We start from the raw sequence: 21,088 nt of genomic DNA, 5'->3' as shown, positions 1-21,088 counted from the left end.
TTATATGTATTTGAGTTATAACATCCTATATTGTCACACATTCATGTACACAATGAGGAGCATGGTATTTGGCCTACTATCAACAAAATCTACAATGCGATTTAACATTAAAGGGACATGAAAAAAAAATGTTTTCGTTCATTAGTTAGATAGAGAATCCAGTTTTCAACAACATCACAATTTACTTCTATTATCTATTTTTCATCATTATTTTCATAATCTTAGTTTATTAAATATCAATGCACATGGGTGAGGCAATCACACGAGGCATTGATGTGCAGCCACCAATCATCAGCTTATGAGCCTATCTAGAAATGCTTTTCAGCTAGGAATATCAAGAGAATGAAGCAAATTAGGTAATGGAAGTAAATTACAAAGTTGTTTACAATTGCATGCTCTAGCTGAATCATGAAAGAATCAAAATGGGTTTAATGTCCATTTAATGCTACTTAACACATTGAAATTCATGATATGAGGCGGAATAGTGAAATACTAACATGTCTCAGAGTAACACAGGCCACAAGCCACATGTAGAGTTTTCAGTAAATGGACACTATAGTCATCACAACCATAGTGTCACTTAAAGAACACGTTTTCTCCATCACTGACATGTACACAGACCTATTGTATGAAGCACATACATGTATACTTTGCATATTAAAAACCATCATATCACAAATCTCAATGTGCACATGCATGTTATAGAGTTTGACATGAGAATGTGGATAGGCCCTAGCATGTACATTGTATGCCCACATGGATATATATCTGACTGTACTAATCCCTCTCATCATTTGACTCCTCCACAGAACCTCCTGTCACCAGGGTGCCAACGCCCATGCATCCCCCTCCAGCACAGGAACAAAGTATGTCTCCACCTCGACCACCGGTCTGGAGAGTCCAGCAGGAGTATGCCAGGCATGTCCTAGGTTGGACTGCCTCAATTGATAATCCCAATGTTATGCCGCCAGCATTACAGGAGGATACCTGGCAGGAGCCCTGGCCAGAGGACTATTCCTTTGGCTTGGAGGGTAGATGTCTTTACCCCCCCACAACAATATCATACCACTCAGGGATTCTACCAGCAGGCTGAGTGGAAGCACACCAGCAGGCAATGGGACTATCAGTCCATCCGGACATCTGCACCATCGGCTGCAGTTGGAAGAGCTCCACCAGCTGAGATTCTGGGGCCTGAACCCCCAGCTGAGATTCCGGGGCCTGCACCCCCAGCTGAGATTCCGGTGCCGTCACCCCCAGCTGAGATTCCAGTGCCTGCACCCCCAGCTGAGATTCCAGTGCCTGCACCCCCAGCTGAGATTCCGGGGCCTGCACCCCCAGCTGAGATTCCGGGGCCTGCACCTCCAGCTGAGATTACACAGCCTGCACCCCCAGCTGAGATTACACAGCCTGCACCCCCAGCTGAGATTACACAGCCTGCACCCCCAGCTGATGATCGAGAAATGGAACCGGTGCCTAGAGTCCCTGCTGGGGAAGAGCCCATGGATCCACTGACTTCCGCCATGGGCGATGAATACATTTCCCTACAGAGGAGGCAAACAGTGACCTGCGAGAGTCTCACGTCAACCTGCGAGAGAATGCAGAGGGACCAACGCAGGTTCTATAGGAGCCAACAGACATTACAACAGCGTTCCATTGAGCTGCAAAGGGACATGGCAGCATCTTTAACTGCTATGGTACAAAACCAATCGCAAATGCTGAGAGTCATTTCTGACATGCAAATCCAGAGTGACAACAGATGGAGGGAACAGAACCAACTGTTGGGTGTGTTGGTGGAGCATTTCACCCACCAGCAGGACATTGCCTCCAGCATCTCATCTGTGACCAGCACTCCTGCAGGATCCACTGGATCCAGACAACCCAGAAGAGGCAGGAGACCCACTCCAGGCCCCTCAGCCCCCTCATCTAAGAGGCCTAAATTAAAATAAATCTTGTTATATTTCATCCTAAATCTTGTCCTCTGTTATTTACCATATAATTGTCATCCACATCCATGTGATGTGTGTTTTAGTACAGTAATATTGTTGAAACATATAATAATACCTGTGTTGAAATGGCCCACAAATGTATTATCATGTTTATGACATATTCCTGTTCGATAAACCACATCACATAGTTGTGTATGAACGGTACATATAGTAATATTCACTTCTAAGATGTAAATCAAGGTTTATCACATCCAATATAAATTGACACGTGGGTATATATAACTAATAATGTATTTAAAGAAGGTGTGAACATAAGGTATAAATATCCATTATCCTCATTATTAATGATAGTCAATAAATCATAGTGAACTAAACATGAATGAAACAAATGAGAAATATACAATAATTAGGGTTGTTAAAGGGACATGAAAGCCAAATGTTTTCAATCATGATTTGTAAAGAGCATACAATTATAAACAACTTTCTAATTTTCTTCTATTATTTATTTTTCTTCATTCTCTTGATATTCTGTGCTGAAAAGCATATCTAGATATGCTTGGTAGCTGCTGATTAGTAGCTGGATATAGATGCCTCCTGTGATTGGTTCACTGTGTGCATTGCTATGTATTCATTAAAGTATATCTAAAGAATCAATCAAAATAGGTAATAGAAGTAAATTTGAATTTTGTTTAAAATTATATTCTCTACCTTAATCATGAAAGAAAATCTTTGGGTATAGTGTCCCTTTAAGGGAAGGGGGTTTGGATGTAGTAGTTTCACTTACATGCAGTGGAAATCCAAAGTGTGTAATTCTGCAAGACATGATATATACACATGCAATGGTTGGTGAGGTACTGTCAAACATCATAATACATGTGAATGTTACGGTTTACTGTACTTATGAATAAGTAACTTACAGGTGAAGTATTCCCGGATGACATAATCCCTCACTTCATTCCCCCTCAGTGTCCTCCTGTCCACATCCTCAGGTACAGGAACCAGCTGCTGCTGCTGCTCTGGGTCAATGTCCCCCAACAAACGTGTGTCCACAGCAATGTTGTGTAGAATACAGCAAGCATTGACAATGGAACACACTTTGTTGGGGTTATACTGTAGTGCTCCGCCTGTAACATCCAGACACCTGAACCTGGTTTTTAATAGGCCAAAGCTCCTTTCAATTACATTCCTTGTTCTTATGTGTGCCTCCTGGTACCTGAGTTGTGGCTCTGTAATGGGGTGCACCAAGGGGGTTAATAGCCATGGTCTGCAGCCGTACCCTGCGTCACCTGTCATGTAACATATGTATTCTGATTACTACAGGTACATCATGTGCTTTAAAGGGGCATAACATGAATTTCATATAAAAGATAGATTTTATACAAATATTAATTTTGTGCATTATAAGCAATCTACTTTTATGCCAGTATTAGTCTAGACCAAAAATCTATTTTAAAGGAACAGTCAACACAGTAGATTTTCATTATCAACAAATGCAAGATAACAAGACAATGCAATAGCACTTAGTCTAAAATACAATTTTTTATTTATGACAATTTAAAAAGTTATGTTTTTTTAAACTCCCCCTGTACCATGTGACATCCATCAGCCATTCACAAATGCATACACACTTATTCTTGCACATGCTCAGTAGGAGCTGGTGACGCAAAAATATAAAAGATACAAATACTGTGCACATTTTGTTAATGGAAGTACATTGGAGAGTTGATTCCAATTAGAAGTCCTATCTGAATAATGAAAGTGCAATTTATACTGGACTGTCCCTTTAATAAGAACCTGCAATTTTTATCAGCTTTATATTTTACTTCTATTACATCATTTTCTCCATTCTCTAGATAACATTTGCTGACAAGCATATTAGATATGCTCATTAGCTGCTGATTGGTGGCTGCACATAGAAGCCTCATATGATTGGCTCATCTATGTGCATTGCTGTTTTTTTAACCAAAGATATCTAAAGAATAAATAAAATGAGATAATAAAAGTGAATTGTAATGCTGTTTAACATTGTATTCTCTATCTGAAACATGAGATTATAATTTGTGTTTAGTGTGCCTTTATTAGAAATATACAGACATAATTAAAGGGCCATTAAACCAAAAATCTTTCTTTCATGATTCAGATAGAGAATAGAAATTTAAACAACATTACAATTTACTTCCATTATTTATTTTTCTTCATTTATTAAATTTGTTTAGTTGAAGAAAAAGCAATGCACATGGTGAGCCAATCACACAAGGCTTCTATGTGCAGCAACCAATCAGCAGCTAGTGAGCATATCTAGATATGCTTTTCATCAAACAATATCAAAGAATAAAACAAATTAGATAATATAAGTAAATTAGAAATATGTTTTAAATTGCATTCTCTTTCTAAATCATAAAAGAAAAAATGTGGGTGTCATGTTCCTTTAAGGTACTCACCAAGCAGCCATCCTCCAGAGAGTGTTCCATTTTCAAACATATTGAATAAGGAGGTCTGGCGCAGGATGTAGGAATCATGTGCACTCCCCGGGAAGCCTGCATACACATGTAAGAATTTCAGATTGGTATCACAGACCATCTGGCAATTCAATGAGTGAAACCCTTTCCTGTTAATATAGAGGATTGGCTCCTCATGTGGGGCCACGATACGCACATGTGTGCAATCAATTGCCCCCATGACATTGGGAATACCCCCCAGTCGATAGAAGCCTTGTTTAAGACGGTTCCATTCCTGGGGGGTATCGGGGAAATGAATGTATCGTTGTGTCTGGTTATCTAGAGCAGTCAAAAGCTCCCCTAGAATCCTGGAGAAGGTAGACTGCGCTAGGCCAGACACAAGCCCCTCTGTTGACTGGTATGAGCCAGTTGCCAGGAAGTGTACAACACACAACAGCTTCTGCATACCAGTCAGAGCTTGATTCCTATACGCTTGAGGGTCAATATCATCCTTCAAGACCTCATATAGGTTAATGAGGCTTGCAGAAGTCAAGCAATACTTTTCCCTGACCTCCACTTCTGTCATCCCAAACAGGGTGACCCTAACCCTGTGTACCCTTGGTGCTCTTCCCCTCTGCTGATGCCTTAGTCTTATAGGCCCTGCTGGCCTATGGCCAGCTGCAGCAACAGCAGCATGGGGAGCACCAGGAACAGGGACAACAGCAGGAGGAGCAGGGAGGGCAGCAGCAGCAGCTGGAGCAGGGACAGCTACAGCACCATGACCAGGGACCTCAGCAGCAGGGATACCATCCAAAACAGGGGCTTGGAGGGGTTCCAGCACCCCTTGTGCCCCACGAAACTGTCTGACTCTAAATGCAATATACTGCAATGGAAACATGGTGGCTAATGAGGGTGTGCATTGGCAGGTGTTTTAAGGCTGCAGGTGAGAGGTTGTGCTGTTTGTGATTGGTTTGACACACTTGCAGGGGCAGGAATAATAAATTCTTTTAAGAGGTTAACTATTTGTGATCAAGCTGCTGATATGTATGTTGTTTAGCATGCATTTGTTAGGCCTTCAGAGAGTTACGTTGGTTTCTAAGTCAGTGCAAGGGTTGCTGCGCCTTCAATTTGTGGCGAGCTGAGAATGGAGTAGATTTTCTGAAATCTGCGCGCGTAAGTCTTTACGCCGTATATTGGATACCAAACTGCGCGTGTTTTGTATGTCAGTCTATGGTCCAAAAAACTACGGGCGACGCCAGAAATCTACGCGCGTAACTTCTAAGTTACGCCGTATATAGGATACCAAACCAGCGTAAATATTGGCGTCGCCGGCTTTTGCGGGCGACGATTTTTATCGGATCGACCCCTCTGCCGGGGCATACCTGCCCTTTTCTTCTTGCACACCTGGCTTGCTTTTACACAGCATTGGAAGTTCCCATCAAACTTATAATCAATCTATGATTACTTCATTACCTTAATGGGTTTTTTTTTTTTTAGAAATTGTACTACAAAATTTAAATCTGTACCCAGAACAAATTAAGGAACATAAAAAAGTGTTTAAATTAACAAAACATTACATGAGAGAAAAGAATACTCAAAATAAAGTATATGTATATAAAAAAATAATGTACGTTTTCACTCTAAACAAGCACTTTGAAGTTCCCTGCTAAGCCATTGGGGAATATCTATCAAGCCATAAACTGTGTTGCATTTGCCGGCATCAATAGGCTGCCTAACATCGCCTTACATTGAGGCAGCGTATCTCAATACGCTCTCCTTAGTTATGAAAAAAGCTGGCAAAAAGACGCACACCAAGTATGGGGTGATGAGCATCGGACTGTTGTTAACTAGCAGTCATTGATCTCGCGTCTATTCGGCTTTTTCCAAACTTTATTTATACCCTGTCACTAAACGCCGCCACTATACTAAAATGTTTAACCCCTATCCCACCACTCCCCGACCCCGCCGCAACCTAAATAAAGTTATTAAACCCTATCTTGCCACTCCCTGACCCCGTTGCAACCTAAATAAAGTTATTAACCCCTACTCCGCCGCTCCCCGACCCTGCCGAAACCTAAATAAAGTTATTAACCCCTATTCCGCCACTCTCCAAACCCTGCCGCAACATAAATAAATGTATTAACCCTATCCCGCCGCTCCCCGACCCTGCCGCAACCTAAATAAATGCATTAACCCCTAAACCTCTGGTCTCCCGCATCACTTAGACCCTGACGTTAAAAGCGTTTTTTGAAATAGCAATATTTTAAAAACAGATCTGTTGTGCGATCGAGATTGCCGGTGAAATGTTTAAAAGGGCTGAACTCAATGAGGCCTATTTATCAAGCTGTCAACCGCAAATACACTGGAATTCCAATAAAAAAGTCAAAGGATAAATCCTTATGGAGGTGCGCACAGATGACGGCCAGAACACAAGTCGAGAACCAGTCTCGAAAGAGACAAAGTACCGGCAACAAGCAACCGGAACTGACGGCAGCACTCTTGGGAAGAAATGAAGGCGAAAATCTGTAGGAGCAGAAAAAGAGAGGCGCCTTATGGGACAGTATCGTGGTATCACAATGGGTACAGGATAGAACGAACAGCACACACAGATGGCATGGTACTCACAAGTGAGATGGCATAAACGTATGCCAGACTATACAGGACGGAACCTTAGTCGTCCGCCAGACGGTCCAATGGGAGAATGGCTCCGGCACTCCAGTGGTCCAATCCGCAGCAGCGGGAAATCACAACGTCAGAGGCCCACAGCGTCTGTGGGAGGACTACTGGCTCGGAGTCCTTAGTGTGAATGGCAGGATACCGAACCAACCAAAAGATCAATTGATGATAGGCAGAGAGCGGGGGTATCGTAAAAGCAGTTTATTTAAAAATTACTAAAAACTGTTTAAAATACTGGTAAATAGTAAGTAGTAGAAACAGCAACGCGTTTCTCGACCTTCCGGTCGTTTCATCAGGCTGATATTGAGTTTGAAAACCCCGCTCTATTAAACATGATAATCGTCCAATCACAGACCGGTCTGTTGTCCACACCCATCATAGGGCCAATCATGAATTGTGATTGGTATCTATAGTGACAATTGCACCTGCTCTGTAATCAGAGATGAGGAGTGTGGAAAAAACAATGCCGACTGTGATATGTGTACATAGTAGTCTTAAATTACATACAAAACAACCACAAAATAAATAATAAACACAATGTCAAAGTCCCGTAAGTTCATATGTAGTTCAGATCACAATATCAGATGGTACTAAAAATTAACAGTTATTGCTGACATCATAAGGTTTTGACTAGAACCATATGGTTCAGACACAGAACAGGGCTGTGTCTGTATTTCTCATGTATGCAGATCGAAATTCTACGGTAACAAGAGAGGGTTTAGAATGTAATATAGTCCAAAAGACGTGCAGAAACAGTGCTGTTAAACAAGCTGTGAGCTAATGATAATCACAATAATTTCTCAGTCATACGGCGTGAGTAAAAATAGATTAGTATCCATAGACATGTTGGTGGTGTGATAGCCTGCACATATTTTAAAGGGACCATGTATTCTGACAGATAGATATCAGTGTGTGATCCTATATGATCCTATCATCTTGTGTCTAAATCAAGATACGGATGACTTAACAGAAGTTTTGTTCCTAATGGTGGAAGTATTTATATCTAGTTGGTCGGAGACTATAAACGTCTACTCCAATGGGGACGGACAATAAATAATGTATAACCTACAGCAAGCTCAGGCAGAGGGACTAGAGGATCAGACCTTTAAGAAAAGGCCGCCAAATCAACACATAAATTAAGACCGTCCGTCTGGATGCATGCTTTTCAGCAGATGGATCCAATAAGTCTCCCTCTGTCTGAGCCTGAAAAAGCGATTGTAAAGATGAGATTTGGGGATGAATTCTATGGGATTCACGGAATAACAGTTCAGATCTCCCCTATGTTCATCATTACAATGTCTTGATACACTATGAAATCTGTAATTCTTCTTCATATTCCGATAGTGTTCAGACCATCTGGTACTAAGGTATCTACAAGTACGCCCTACGTATTGAGCCCCACAGACACAAGTTAGTAGATAAACTACATAAGAGGAAGCACAAGATGCATGACCAATGATGGTATAAGATTTGTGGGTGATACTAGACCTGAAGGTTTTCTGCCGATCACCAATGAAAGTGCACATCTTGCAACGGGCTCGTCTACATTTAAATGACCCATGTTGCAGAGTATTGCTGTTAGTACCAGAATATGACTGTCTATGTTTGACAATCTTACTCGGAGCCAGCATTGTTTTAAGGGTCGGCGCCCTTCTATAAACTATTCTAGGTTTGTCATCCAAAGTTCTTTTCAGAATAGGGTCTTTAAGTAATATTTGCCAATGACGTGTGACAATCTCTCTAATTAAATTATGATTAGAGTTAAATTGGGTAATGAACAACGGATCTTTGTGAAAGGTACTGTTATTTGTAGGTTCCAATCGTGCATTAGGCCCAGTGAAATACAACTCCCTATTATCATTTTTGGCTCTCAAAAAGCCATTTTCGATAATAGAGTTAGGGTAATGTTTCTCCCTAAAGCGTTCCTTTAAAATGAGACTTTGAGATTCGTAGTCGGCCATAGAACTACAGTTTCGGCGTACCCTTTTAAACTGGCCATAAGGAACGTTCAATTTCCATGGGTGATAGTGACAGCTCTTAAAATCAAGATAGCTGTTACAATCTACTGCCTTAAAGTAGGTGGTGCTAGTCACTTGACCCTCAGTAAAGCAGAGATTAAGGTCTAGGTACACTATTGATTGTCTCTCAATGGTACTAGTGAACACCAAGCCTCTATTGTTGGTGTTTAAATGTTCAACAAAAGATTCAGCGGTGGAGGGTTCACCCCTCCAGATGAAGATGAGGTCATCTATATATCTGCCATAGTATACCAGGTTCGCCCCGTATGCTGAATCATAGATGTAACATTGTTCAAAGGAACCCATGAACAGGTTCGCATAACTGGGGGCGAACCTGGTACCCATGGCCGTGCCCTTTGTTTGAATGTAAAATTCATCTTGAAAGACGAAATAATTATGTCTCAAGATGAAAGCAATGAGATCTAAAAGAAACTCTCTTTGGGTCTGTGGTAAATAGATATCTTGTTCCAGATATTCAGAGATTGCCTGTAGGCCCATGTCATGAGGAATGTTGGAATATAGGGCCTGAACATCGCAGGTGACCCAAATCATATCGGATGTAATGCGGTATGATTCCAGTTTTTTAAGGAGATCAGCTGAATCTCGAATATAGGATTCTAGACCTAAGACATACTTCTGTAAGAAGTAGTCAACGTATGATGAGACATTATCAGTCAAATTGCTGATCCCTGCTATTATCGGTCTTCCAGGAGGACATGAACGGTTCTTGTGGACCTTAGGAAGGTGGTAATAGAAGGCCAGAGGAAGAGGTACAGCCATCAAAGAGGCACGACTACAGACCCTGAAAAAAGGTATCTACAATCTATCCTCACATAATCTGACAAATGATGAGATACGGGTCCTGGGCAAAGGCCTTTCATACTGTCCTACCAACAAACATAATACGTTCTCACTCTTTGTCGATTTAAACCAATTAACGCAAAAGCTATCTATGCAGAAATACTTTGCGGAAAAAACTTTAAAAAATGACATGATGAGGCCGATTCTCACTAATTCTATGGATGATAGGCTCAGACATGAAACAATTCCTACATATGACCCAGAGGCCTTGATAGACCACTTATGTGATGGTTACATACATACACCTTTCAAAAATAAGTCCAACTTCACGCCTCAGCTCAACAATAATTCACATATTGAGATATTCAGACAATTAGTGAACAATGACTTTGAGAGAATATCAAAAAAGATCCCAAATAAAGATAATTTATTTCCTAATGAAAAACGTGCATTGAACAACTTAAAAAACAATAAATTTTTGGTAATAAGACAGGCCGATAAGGGCGGTGGAGTGGTCCTTCAGGATCTAACTGACTACCTATTGGAAGCCAGGAAAATCTTACATGATACTTCATATTATAAGAAATTGTGCTCAGACCCCACTGTGGAGTTTAAAGCTATATTAAAACAAATTATAGCATCAGCCTTTGATAAAGGCATACTCCTGAGAAAAGAGAAAGATTATTTGATCCCGACCGAACCCAATCTGGCCTTCTATTACCACCTTCCTAAGGTCCACAAGAACCGTTCATGTCCTCCTGGAAGACCGATAATAGCAGGGATCGGCAATTTGACTGATAATGTCTCATCATACGTTGACTACTTCTTACAGAAGTATGTCTTAGGTCTAGAATCCTATATTCGAGATTCAGCTGATCTCCTTAAAAAACTGGAATCATACCGCATTACATCCGATATGATTTGGGTCACCTGCGATGTTCAGGCCCTATATTCCAACATTCCTCATGACATGGGCCTACAGGCAATCTCTGAATATCTGGAACAAGATATCTATTTACCACAGACCCAAAGAGAGTTTCTTTTAGATCTCATTGCTTTCATCTTGAGACATAATTATTTCGTCTTTCAAGATGAATTTTACATTCAAACAAAGGGCACGGCCATGGGTACCAGGTTCGCCCCCAGTTATGCGAACCTGTTCATGGGTTCCTTTGAACAATGTTACATCTATGATTCAGCATACGGGGCGAACCTGGTATACTATGGCAGATATATAGATGACCTCATCTTCATCTGGAGGGGTGAACCCTCCACCGCTGAATCTTTTGTTGAACATTTAAACACCAACAATAGAGGCTTGGTGTTCACTAGTACCATTGAGAGACAATCAATAGTGTACCTAGACCTTAATCTCTGCTTTACTGAGGGTCAAGTGACTAGCACCACCTACTTTAAGGCAGTAGATTGTAACAGCTATCTTGATTTTAAGAGCTGTCACTATCACCCGTGGAAATTGAACGTTCCTTATGGCCAGTTTAAAAGGGTACGCCGAAACTGTAGTTCTATGGCCGACTACGAATCTCAAAGTCTCATTTTAAAGGAACGCTTTAGGGAGAAACATTACCCTAACTCTATTATCGAAAATGGCTTTTTGAGAGCCAAAAATGATAATAGGGAGTTGTATTTCACTGGGCCTAATGCACGATTGGAACCTACAAATAACAGTACCTTTCACAAAGATCCGTTGTTCATTACCCAATTTAACTCTAATCATAATTTAATTAGAGAGATTGTCACACGTCATAGGCAAATATTACTTAAAGACCCTATTCTGAAAAGAACTTTGGATGACAAACCTAGAATAGTTTATAGAAGGGCGCCGACCCTTAAAACAATGCTGGCTCCGAGTAAGATTGTCAAACATAGACAGTCATATTCTGGTACTAACAGCAATACTCTGTAACATGGGTCATTTAAATGTAGACGAGCCCGTTGCAAGATGTGCACTTTCATTGGTGATCGGCAGAAAACCTTCAGGTCTAGTATCACCCACAAATCTTATACCATCATTGGTCATGCATCTTGTTCTTCCTCTTATGTAGTTTATCTACTAACTTGTGTCTGTGGGGCTCAATACGTAGGGCGTACTTGTAGATACCTTAGTACCAGATGGTCTGAACACTATCGGAATATGAAGAAGAATTACAGATTTCATAGTGTATCAAGACATTGTAATGATGAACATAGGGGAGATCTGAACTGTTATTCCGTGAATCCCATAGAATTCATCCCCAAATCTCATCTTTACAATCGCTTTTTCAGGCTCAGACAGAGGGAGACTTATTGGATCCATCTGCTGAAAAGCATGCATCCAGACGGTCTTAATTTATGTGTTGATTTGGCGGCCTTTTCTTAAAGGTCTGATCCTCTAGTCCCTCTGCCTGAGCTTGCTGTAGGTTATACATTATTTATTGTCCGTCCCCATTGGAGTAGACGTTTATAGTCTCCGACCAACTAGATATAAATACTTCCACCATTAGGAACAAAACTTCTGTTAAGTCATCCGTATCTTGATTTAGACACAAGATGATTCATATAGGATCTGTCAGAATACATGGTCCCTTTAAAATATGTGCAGGCTATCACACCACCAACATGTCTATGGATACTAATCTATTTTTACTCACGCCGTATGACTGAGAAATTATTGTGATTATCATTAGCTCACAGCTTGTTTAACAGCACTGTTTCTGCACGTCTTTTGGACTATATTACATTCTAAACCCTCTCTTGTTACCATAGAATTTCGATCTGCATACATGAGAAATACAGACACAGCCCTGTTCTGTGTCTGAACCATATGGTTCTAGCCAAAACCTTATGATGTCAGCAATAACTGTTAATTTTTAGTACCATCTGATATTGTGATCTGAACTACATATGAACTTACGGGACTTTGACATTGTGTTTATTATTTATTTTGTGGTTGTTTTGTATGTAATTTAAGACTACTATGTACACATATCACAGTCGGCATTGTTTTTTCCACACTCCTCATCTCTGATTACAGAGCAGGTGCAATTGTCACTATAGATACCAATCACAATTCATGATTGGCCCTATGATGGGTGTGGACAACAGACCGGTCTGTGATTGGACGATTATCATGTTTAATAGAGCGGGGTTTTCAAACTCAATATCAGCCTGATGAAACGACCGGAAGGTCGAGAAACGCGTTGCTGTTTCTACTACTTACTATTTACCAGTATTTTAAACAGTTTTTAGTAATTTTTAAATAAACTGCTTTTACGATACCCCCGCTCTCTGCCTATCATCAATTGATCTTTTGGTTGGTTCGGTATCCTGCCATTCACACTAAGGACTCCGAGCCAGTAGTCCTCCCACAGACGCTGTGGGCCTCTGACGTTGGGATTTCCCGCTGCTGCGGATTGGACCACTGGAGTGCCGGAGCCATTCTCCCATTGGACCGTCTGGCGGACGATTAAGGTTCCATCCTGTCTAGTCTGGCATACGTTTATGCCATCTCACTTGTGAGTACCATGCCATCTGTGTGTGCTGTTCGTTCTATCCTGTACCCATTGTGATACCACGATACTGTCCCATAACGCGCCTCTCTTTTTCTGCTCCTACAGATTTACGCTGGAATTCCGCAGCGTAATTGTGGAGAGCCTGATTCCCCTTATTTATCAAAGCCTACAGACCGGCAAAAGTTGAAATCTGTGACGTAACATACGATCCGCCGGTCTCAGTCCGACACAGATCGATGCTTACGTCATTACAGATGTTCTGAATGCAAATTCGGCACTATCTGACTACTTTTGCTAGTTATCAAACTGCTAACAGGTACGCTCGCCACTATTCCGGCCCAGCTTACCTGCTTTTCAGTCCGCCGCCCTGGAGGCAGCGGATGCCATAGGAATCAATGGGAGTCTGAAAGCAACAAAAGCTTATGTTCGCTGCTGCCCGATATCCTATTGATTCCTATGGGAGAATAAAAGTTATGTTTACACCTAACACCCTAACTTAACCCTTGAGTCTAAACACCCCTAATCTGCCGTCCCCTGCACTGCCACCACCTACATAAAAGTATTAACCCCTAATCTGCCGCCCCGACACCGCCGCCACCTACATTATTATTATTATTATCAGGAATTTGTAGAGCGCCAACAGATTCTGCAGCGCTGTAAACATAGTCAGTGTACAGGATAGCTTTTGTAGGGGTCAAGTGGGTAGAGGGCCCTGCCGAGAGTTTCACTGTTGTAGTCGGCTCTTATGAAGCGATCTGTAAACAGCTGGGCTCATAGGCTTACAATCTAAGGGGTTCAAGGGGAAAGCAATGGCGTTAGGAAAGGTTAGTGTTGGTTGTATGCATCCCTGAATTGTAGAGTTTTTAGGGAGTGCATGAAGCTGTTAAAACTAGGGGAGAGTCTTATGGAGCGAGGCAGGGTATTCCACAAGATGGGGGCCAGTCTGGAGAAGTCCTGTAAACGGGAATGTGAGGAAGTAACAAGAGAGGAGGAGAGGAGGAGATCCTGAGCTGATCGAAGGGGACGGGAGGGAGAGTATCTAGAGACAAGTTCTGAGATGTAGGGGGGAGCAGTGCAGTTGAGAGCTTTATATGTTAGGGTGAGGATTTTATGTTTAATCCTAGAGGCAAGAGGAAGCCAGTGAAGGGATTGGCAGAGAGGTGCAGCAGATGAAGAGCGACGAGTAAGGAAGATGAGCCTGGCAGAGGCATTCATAATGGATTGTAAAGGAGCTATGCGGCAGCTAGGTAGACCAGAGCGGACGGAATTGCAGTAGACGAGGCGGGAAAGGATGAGAGAGTGGATTAAAATCTTGGTTGAATCTTGTGTAAGGAAATGTCTAATTTTAGCAATGTTTTTAAGGTGGAAGCGGCAGGCTTTAGCCAAGGACTGAATGTGAGGAGTGATGCCCGATGTGACCCCAAGACATTGGGCGTGCGGGGTAGGGGTAATGATGGAATTATCAACAGTTATAGAAATTTTGGGGGTGGAGACATTGGAAGAAGGGGGAAAAATAAGGAGTTCAGTTTTGGAGAGATTTAGCTTAAGGTAGTGAGAGGACATCCAAGATGAGATGTGAGAAAGACAGTTAGTGACACAGGTTAGTAAGGAAGGAGGTAGGTCTGGTGCAGAGAGGTAGATTTGGGTGTCATCGGCATAGAAATGGTATTGAAACCCATGGGACTTAATTAAGGAACCTAGTGACGACGTGTAGATTGAAAAGAGAAGGGGACCAAGGACAGAGCCTTGAGGTACCCCAACAGAAAGTGGTAACGGGGCAGAGGATGCTCCGGAGAAGGCTACACTAAATGTACGGTTAGTCAGATAGGAAGAGAACCACGAGAGAGCTGTGTCACAGATGCCAAAGGATTGGTGGGTTTGGAGCAGAAGAGGGTGGTCAACAGTGTCAAAGGCTGCAGACAGGTCAAGGAGGATAAGCAGAGAGAAGTGGCCTTTGGATTTTGCTGTAAGTAGGTCATTGGTAACCTTGACAATTGCTGTCTCTGTAGAGTGATGGGAACGAAATCCAGATTGCAGTGGGTCAAGAAGAGAGTTTAGTGTAAGGAAATGGGATAGACGTGCGTAAACTAGCTTTTCAAGGAGCTTTGAGGCAAGAGGGAGTAGGGAAATAGGGCGGTAATTGGAAGGGGAGGTTGGATCGAGGGATGTTTTTTTGAGGATAGGTGTGACCAGTGCATGTTTTAGAGATGAGGGAAATATACCAGTGCTGAGGGAAAGGTTGAAAATGTGTGTGAGTATGGGGGTGAGGGTAGAAGAGAGGGAGGGGAGTAGCTGTGAGGGGATGGGGTCGAGGGGACAGGTAGGGAGGTGGGAGGACAGTATAAGGGCAGAAACTTCATCCTCATTAACAGGGGCAAAAGAGCAGCATTTTTGGACATTTGGGTTTTGGGTGATCATGAGCTTTTGAGGGGGTGGGAGATTGGAAGTATGTTGAGAGCTGATTTCACTTCTGATGGAGTCAATTTTGTTTTTGAAGTGGCTTGCAAAATCTTGAGCTGAGAGAGAGGTTATTTTAGGAGGTGGGGGTGGGCGGAGAAGAGTGTTGAACGTGGAGAACAGACGTTTAGGGTTAGAGGAAAGAGTAGAGATGAGATTAGAAAAATATTGTTGCTTATAAAGATTAAGGGCAGAATAGTAGGAGTTCAGGATGAACTTGTAGTGAAGAAAGTCAGCTGAACTCCTCCAATGTTGCTCAGCAGTACGGGAGCATCTGTGTAGGTATCGTGTCAGAGGAGTATGCCAGGGCTGAGGATGAGAGTGTGGTTTCTGAGCTAAGGTTGGAGGGGCCAGAGTGTCAATGACCGATGTAAGGGTGGAATTATACTGGCAGATAGATTGGTCAGGGCAGGAAAAGGAGGTGATGGATGAGAGGAGTGGTTTGAGAGAGCTAGCGAGCTGATGCAGATCTAGTGACTTAGTGCTTCTGTGAAGTTTGGTGTGAGGGGTAGAGGGAGGGGGAGTTGTAGGTAGGGACGTGATGTTGCAAGTTAGGAGATGATGGTCAGAGAGAGGAAAAAGGGAGTTTGTTAAATTTGAAAGAGTGCATTGATAGGTGAAAATCAGATCAAGGGAATGACCATCTTTGTGAGTGGGAGAGTCAGTCCATTGTGACAGGCCGAAAGAGGAAGTCAGTTGAAGAAGTTGTATTGCAGAGGAGGCATTGGGATTGTCAAGAGGGATGTTAAAGTCACCAAGAATGAGGGCAGGGGTGTCTGAGGAAAGGAAATAAGGAAGCCAGGCAGCAAACTGATCTAAAAATTGAGTTGGGGAGCCAGGGGGGCGGTATATGACTGCAACACGTATAGAGAGGGGAGAGAATAACCGAATCATGTGTGCTTCAAATGAAGAAAATGTGAGTGAAGAGAAGGGCTGTACCTACATAAAAGTATTAACCCCTAATCTGCCGCCCCAACATCGCCTCCACCTACATTATACTTATTAATTGGAAGGGGAGGTTGGATCGAGGGATGTTTTTTTGAGGATAGGTGTGACCAGTGCATGTTTTAGAGATGAGGGAAATATACCAGTGCTGAGGGAGAGGTTGAAAATGTGTGTGAGTATGGGGGTGAGGGTAGAAGAGAGGGAGGGGAGTAGCTGTGAGGGGATGGGGTCGAGGGGACAGGTAGGGAGGTGGGAGGACAGTATAAGGGCAGAAACTTCATCCTCATTAACAGGGGCAAAAGAGCTGCATTTTTGGACATTTGGGTTTTGGGTGATCATGAGCTTTTGAGGGGGTGGGAGATTGGAAGTATGTTGAGAGCTGATTTCACTTCTGATGGAGTCAATTTTGTTTTTGAAGTGGCTTGCAAAATCTTGAGCTGAGAGAGAGGTTATTTTAGGAGGTGGGGGTGGGCGGAGAAGAGTGTTGAACGTGGAGAACAGACGTTTAGGGTTAGAGGAAAGAGTAGAGATGAGATTAGAAAAATATTGTTGTTTATAAAGATTAAGGGCAGAATAGTAGGAGTTCAGGATGAACTTGTAGTGAAGAAAGTCAGCTGAACTCCTCCAATGTCGCTCAGCAGTACGGGAGCATCTGCGTAGGTATCGTGTCAGAGGAGTATGCCAGGGCTGAGGATGAGAGTGTGGTTTCTGAGCTAAGGTTGGAGGGGCCAGAGTGTCAATGACCGATGTAAGGGTGGAATTATACTGGCAGATAGATTGGTCAGGGCAGGAAAAGGAGGTGATGGATGAGAGGAGTGGTTTGAGAGAGCTAGCGAGCTGATGCAGATCTAGTGACTTAGTGCTTCTGTGAAGTTTGGTGTGAGGGGTAGAGGGAGGGGGAGTTGTAGGTAGGGACGTGATGTTGCAAGTTAGGAGATGATGGTCAGAGAGAGGAAAAAGGGAGTTTGTTAAATTTGAAAGAGTGCATTGATAGGTGAAAATCAGATCAAGGGAATGGCCATCTTTGTGAGTGGGAGAGTCAGTCCATTGTGACAGGCCGAAAGAGGAAGTCAGTTGAAGAAGTTGTATTGCAGAGGAGGCATTGGGATTGTCAAGAGGGATGTTAAAGTCACCAAGAATGAGGGCAGGGGTGTCTGAGGAAAGGAAATAAGGAAGCCAGGCAGCAAACTGATCTAAAAATTGAGTTGGGGAGCCAGGGGGGCGGTATATGACTGCAACACGTATAGAGAGGGGAGAGAATAACCGAATCATGTGTGCTTCAAATGAAGAAAATGTGAGTGAAGAGAAGGGCTGTACCTACATAAAAGTATTAACCCCTAATCTGCCGCCCCAACATCGCCTCCACCTACATTATACTTATTAACCCCTAATCTGCTGCCCCACCACCACCGCCACCTACATAATGTTATTAACTCCTATTCCACTGCTCCCGGACCCCGCCGCCACCTAAATAATGTTATTAACCCCTATCCCGCCACTCCCGGAGCCCACCGCAACTAAATAAATGTATTAACCCCTAAACCCCTGGCCTCCCCCATCACTACCACTTACTAAACCTATTAACCCCTAAACTGCCAGCCCCCCATATCGCCATAAACTAAATTAACCTATTAACCCCTAAACCTAACAACCCGCTAACTTTATATTAAATATTAACTCATCCCTATCTTATAATACATTTAAACTTACCTTTAGATTTAAATTAAACTATATTAAACTATATTAAACTAATAATTAATCTACCCTAACTATTATACTAAAATTACATTAAACTATATTAAACAATTAATCTACCCTAACTATTAGACTACAATTTCATTAAACTATATTAAACTAATAATTAACCTACCCTAACAATTATATTAAATTACATTAAACTATATTAAACTAATAATTAACCTACCCTAACTATTATACTAAATTACATTAAACTATATTAAACTAATAATTAATCTACCCTAACTATTAGACTAAAATTACATTAAACTACAAATTAAATTAACTATATTATATAGTTAAAAACCTTACCCTACTCAAATAATTTAAATCTACTATTAAAAATTACAAAGTTACAAAAAACTAACAACTAAGTTACACAAAATAACAAACACTAAGTTATAAAAAACAAACAAACACTAAGTTACACAAAATAAAAAATAAATTATTAAATATTTAAACTAATTACACCTAATCTAAGAACCCTATGAAAAAAAAAAGCCCCCCAAAATAAAAAAAAACCCTAGCCTACAAAAAAACTACCAATGGCCTTTTGCGGGGATTCTATCAGCCAATCGGAATCTAAGGGACGCCATCTTGGATGACATTATTTAAAGGAACATTTATTGTTGAAGAAGACGTCGAAAGAAGAGGAAGCTCCGCGTCAGATGTCTTGAAGATGGAGCCGATCCGCGCCGGATGGATGAAGATAGAAGATGCCCTCTGGATGAAGACTTCTGCCCGTTTGGATGAAGACGTCGGCCCGCTTTGATGAAGACTTCTGGCGGCTTCAATAAGGACTTCTGCCTCTTCGTTGAGGATGGATGTCGGCTCTTCAGAAACTGTAAGTGAATCTTCGGGGGTTAGTGTTAGGCTTTTTTAAGGGTTTATTGGGTGGGTTTTAATTTTAGATTAGGGTTTGGGCTTTTGAAAAAGAGCTAAATGCCCTTGTAAGGGAAATGCCCATACAAATGCCCTTTGCAGGGCAATGGGAAGCTTAGGTTTTTTAGATTAGGTTTTTATTTGGGGGGTTGGTTGTGTGGGTGGTGGGTTTTACTGTTGGGGGTGTATTTGTATTTTTTATTTACAGGTAAAAGAGCTGATTTCTTTGGGACAATGCCCTGCAAAAGGCCCTTTTAAGGGTCATTGGTAGTTTATTGTAGGCTAGGGTTTTTTTTTTTATTTTGGGGGGACTTTTTTATTTTCATAGGGCTCTTAGATTAGGTGTAATTAGTTTAAATATTTGATAATTTATTTTTTATTTTGTGTAAATTAGTGTTTATTTTTTTTGTAACTTAGTGTTTGTTATTTTGTGTAACTTAGTTGTTAGTTTTTTGTAACTTTGTAATTTTTAATAGTAGATTTACATTTTTGAGTAGGGTTAGGTTTTTAAATATATAATATATTTCATTTAATTTGTAGTTTAATATAATTTTAGTATAACAGTTAGGGTAGATTAATTATTAGTTTAATATAGTTTAAAATAGTTTAATTTAAATCTAAAGGTAAGTTTAAATTTATTATATGATAGGGATGAGTTAATATTTAATATAAAGTTAGCGGGTTGTTAGGTTTAGGGGTTAACAGGTTAATTTAGTTTATGGCGATGTGGGGGGCTGGCGGTTTAGGGGTTAATAGGTTTAGTAAGTGGTAGTGATGTGGGAGGCCAGAGGTTTAGGGGTTAATACATTTAGTTAGTTGCGGCGGGGTCTGGGAGCGGCGGAATAGGGGTGAATACGTTTATTAAAGTTGTGGCGGTGTCGGGGAGCAGCGGGATAGGGGTTAATAACTTTATTTAGTTGCGGCGGGATCCGGGAGCGGCGGGATAAGGGTTAAACAGTTTAGTATAGTGGCGGTGTTTAGTGACAGGGTATAAATAAAGCTGTGAAAAAGCCGAATAGCAGAGAGATCGTACTTGGTGCGCGTCTTTTTGACAGCTTTTTTGTTAAATATGAAGAGCGTATTAAAGTCCGCGGCCGCGATGTTAGGCGATGTCAGGTGAGCGTATTGGTGCCGGCGAATGCAAGTAAGTTGGCGGCTTGATAAGTAGGCCTCAATGTCTAAAGGCAGTCTCGCCAAGAGGCGTTTTACTATACATCTCTGTGTGTGTGTGTAATGTAAGTGATCCCTTTACATAGTGTTGAATGGCAATACAATATACACATGTCAACCAAAACTCAACACCTTTTGTTACAATACAAAAGTGAAACTTGGACATCAATATTGCACCTATGGGAGATTAGAAATGTGGGTATATTACACACGTATATTCAATTATTTATGTATATGTATTGTATGGTATAATGCTATAATATGTACAGTATTTTAAGTCTTGTGTTGGCTTTAAAAATCGTCTGTTGCTTTTGCTATGCTTTTTCATTTTTTAGGAAGAAGATTTTGTGTTTGTAGTACTAATATTTTATAGAAGACACTAGCTTAGACTTTCTACTTTATTATTGCTGATATAAGTTCTCACTGTTCTGAGACCCCAATGTAACAAATGTGTTATTAAAGGGACACTAAAACCAATTTTATTTCTTTCATGATTCAGAGAGAGCATA

The sequence above is a fragment of the Bombina bombina genome, chromosome 2, assembly GCF_027579735.1.
Source record: "Bombina bombina isolate aBomBom1 chromosome 2, aBomBom1.pri, whole genome shotgun sequence".
Classification (NCBI taxonomy): domain Eukaryota; kingdom Metazoa; phylum Chordata; class Amphibia; order Anura; family Bombinatoridae; genus Bombina; species Bombina bombina.
Note: the sequence above shows the minus strand (reverse complement) of the source record.